We start from the raw sequence: 4239 nt of genomic DNA on the forward strand, positions 1-4239 counted from the left end.
TGTCATAGGGGGCTTGCAGTCCACTAGGATGATTACTGTAGTCTGTATTTATAATATAACATCAAAATAACCACATGGGAGTGTGAAAAAACCCAAAGTTAATAAGTACAAATATCTAATCATTTTGTATTGGAAAAATAATTCTTTTGCAAAAAAATATTTTTTCCCAATTTTTTTTTGTCTGTGAATTAAATGGTTTTATTTTTTCAGAATTTAATCTGTGATGTTCCATTGCAAGTCAGTGCATCAAGAGATGATGCTGCCCACAAAAGCTCTACTTCACTAGCTGTCCCCGAGCACCTACTTACTCCATTCTCCCCTGGGAGCCTTCTGTGCAGCTTCTTACTATAACTACTTCTGATGGATTTTCCCCTCTAATGTTAGCTCTCAGTGATAGTCTGCTTGAACCAAGTAAGGAAGTGAACATGAAAACATGAAGTCAATATACTCTATATATTGTATTATATATATATATATATATATATATATATATATATATATATATATATGTATATATATATATATATATATATATATATATATATATATATATATATATATATATATATATATAGTGCTGTTGAGTCTAGGAGAAAATGCCCAATTTGAATGAATGGTATGTTTACAAGCTGCAACTAACCATGCTATGGACTCTACCTTTAAGCCAAATTAAGAGCCTGTTAGACATATAAATTCACATGGGCTCTTCAAAATTGTGACACCTAGGAGCATCACACAACCAGCAAACGCTGAAATACTCACAGGACTGTAATTGTTCAGATAAGTTAGAACTTCTGAATGTCGAATGTCATCTGCCATTGGATGAATAACTATTCTCTCAAACTCAATGGCAACAACCCAGAAGCCACCCTCATCAGCATATCTCATCAAACAAAACAGGCTGGCATCACCCACATCACTATTGACAGTTAGTCCATCCTTCTGGCCTCACTGGTCACCAAACTAAGTTTAAAACTCTACCAAATTCTGTTTTTGATACACATGTGAAAGCTGTCTGCCAAACCTCATTCTAACACCTGAAGACTATCTCAAAGCTAAGACCCTCACTAGCCCAACCTGATGCTGCTTAACTGGCTCATGCATTTGTCACCTCCCGTATAGATTATTACAACTCCCTGCTTGCAGGCTTAATTAAAGTTGGTGTATTACAGATCCCCATTAGCTGCTCCAGTGGTAGCAAATAATCCTCCTGGGGTTCATATTCAAAAGAAAAAGAGTGGGACATTTCAAGAACAATAAGACAATAGGACTTAAGAAAATTAAAACAAAATCTACATTCTCCACTCAGCCCTGGATTCATTCCCTAAACCCCAAAACCTTTATGATCCCGTCACTCAGTCGGATTCAAAGAGAACAAAAGTCCTGTACAGTGGTTTGGGTGAAGCTAGTTTCTAGCATCATTTTACTTTTTATTAACTTTTTGAACAGGCACTTACATTCACCATTTATAATATTGGTAGCTAACCTGGTCCACTCTAAACATGCCCTATACAGTTTTCTAAATGGCACTACACTTTGATAATTGCACAATATGCATATTTCTCACTGGTCTAATTAAATGATCATGCAGTTCAACTGTATACAGAATTTTAGAATACAAACATTTTCTTTTTTTAAAGAAGACAAATATTGTGGAAAAAAAGAAGTGTTACTTTCAAACCTCTCCTCACATTTTAACCAACATGCTTACTACACGTTCTAAATTAACAGCCAAAAGACATGCAGTCCTATTTTGCATTTGTTGCGGCACCTGTGAGGAACCCCCAAGTGTCAGGCTCTTGTTCCTCCAGCTTAATAACCCTTTCACACTGAATCACGCGTGTCTTTGCGGTTTTGTGCCCGCGTTTGCTCGGCATCAGGGCGCATTCAAGCTTCCAGGAGTCGCGGGTCTGAGCTCCCACTGTGAGGGCTGCGTGCCTGTGTTTTTCTCTCGTACATCATCGCGCTGACAACGTCATCATTACACATTATCGTGTGCCGGAACACTGCGAAGTAAACAAACAATAGCATGGACATTGTTGAGTCAAATGTTAGCATCGTCGTTGCGTGCATTGCAATTTTGTCTCTTTTGCAAAGCATTCAAACTCGGCGCTGTTGATGACCTGCCTGGTAGTCCGGTAAAACCCATGCTCCCTCAAAATACTGGTGATGTTCCCATAAATCAGTGTCCAGTACGGTTCCAAAAATCTGCCGCCGGATCTCCTCTTCACCGCTGATGGCGAACAGCTCGCGGACTTTGCGATCTTGCCAGTGTGCTGCCATGATCGATAAAAAAGATGTGCAAGATTGCGATACAAGTTGTTTATAAACAGCTTGCGCAGTACACATTTAGGTTCCCCGATTGGTGGGAGTTCCCATGCATGACATAGATTAATTCACGTAAGATCATACACATGTAAATGTTTTGACAAAAAGGAGCGAAATAAAGTTATGGGGACATCAACGGGAAGACTGATCTTATGGCAGAGGCCAAAACTTTATTGAGAAATGAGTGAGCAGCTCTTGCAGCCCAGCCCAGCCCAGCCAAATTTTTTTGTCTATTTTTATTTTTTTTCCACGATGACAGCATGACAGGCAGCACAGTGACAAAATCAGAATAAGACAGGAAGGTAGGTCTACATAACTTTGTCATTTTGTCACCATCTATCCAGTGGTATCAGTACAAAAAAAGAAATCGTTGTGAGTGGTATAAGGTGTTGGAGAGGGTGAATGTGGTGGATTTGGAGCAACGCACCCCCGTGAAGATTAAGAAAAAGTGGTTGGACCTAAAGGTGGAGGTCAAGTGGCGTACAGCTGCCCTCCAGAGGAGTGCTGGCCAGACAGGTGGGGTCAGGGAGAGGGGCACCTGAGCAGCGGGTGGCGGCAGTCATGGGCAGCACTTCTCTGGAGTGGATTGTTGCCGCTACCCACGCTGACTCTGAGAGCCTGGAGGGTAAGTGGCAACTCCATTTCTTACGCTTTTCCACATGCTTTGCCACAAATGTAAACGCAACAAATACACAGAATCATCCATTTAAATATACAGTACCAATATGTTTAATGTTTAACAGAAATGTATCCGTCAGCCATTCCACTGACCTGCAGCACCCCTGCTGGCTCCCGCGCCAGCCCGTCTCCCGGCTCAGAGTCATCCGCCAGGACCAGCGGTATTCGGTCCAGCCCATCCCCCGGCCCCAGCACCAGGCAGACAAGCGGCGGACGGTCCTCCAGCCCACCTGGACCCAGCGGCACATCCTCCGGCCCACACGGATGTGGTGAGAGGGTCCTCATACAGGCGGTCCTGCAGTCGCAGTAGGACATTATTAGGGGAATAACAGGGATCAATGAGCTGCTCAACCGCCTTATAAATGTTCTAGAACATTTAGTGGAAAAAATAAATTAATCTGGCTTCATGAATCGTTTAATCGCTTATTACCCATTCACATTGTGGAAATGAAATTCTGGCATGCAAGGACGGCTGCCCGGTCAAGATCGGCGTCCATCCCTCCAGCCTCTGGGTCATCTCACGGGGGGACATGCCACTCGGCATGGGGGTGGCCATGCTGGTTGGCCACACTGTGAAGGACGCCACATGCCATCACAATGCGGCACACCTTTTCCGGGCGATAGAGCAGCACCGCAGATCTGCGCATCGCAGATGATCTGCACATTGATGGAGTGGGAACCCTTATGATGAACTTAAGCATATTCGTCATGGGACGGCGCTTTGATGGCAACATGAGTGCAGTCAATGGCTCCGATTACATAGAGAATCCGGCTATTGCTGCAAATTGCGCTTTAATTTTGGCCTGTTCAAATGCACTGTAAGGGAATTTAATGTACCTGCGGGAGAGGCGGATGATCAGGTCCACTACCAAAGGCATGGCCCGGCTGAGGGTCGACTGGCTCACCCTGGAACAATCTGCCATCTCCTGCTGCAAGGAGCCAGTGGCCAAGAAGCTGAGTGTGCTCAGCACCAGTGTCAGCGCTGGCATAGCTCGGCTCCTTGCGGTTCTGCGCTGGAGCGCCGGTTGCAGCTCCTCATAAATTTGGGGGAGGATGGCCCGTGGTAGCTGGAATTGGCTCATCAGCCACTCATCAGTATTGTGGAGCAAGTCCTCCCGCTCCCTGAAATGTCGCTCCCATCTTATTGCACCGTTTGCCATAAGGATCTTTTTATAGCCGCTTAAGTAATACCAACAGGTGTTTGTGTTTGTGTTGATGACTTTTTTTGTGCCC

This window comes from Aulostomus chinensis, chromosome 7, assembly GCF_037954235.1.
Source record: "Aulostomus chinensis isolate RoL2024-O1b breed Wild chromosome 7, RoL_Achi_v1.0, whole genome shotgun sequence".
NCBI classification, from domain to species: domain Eukaryota; kingdom Metazoa; phylum Chordata; class Actinopteri; order Syngnathiformes; family Aulostomidae; genus Aulostomus; species Aulostomus chinensis.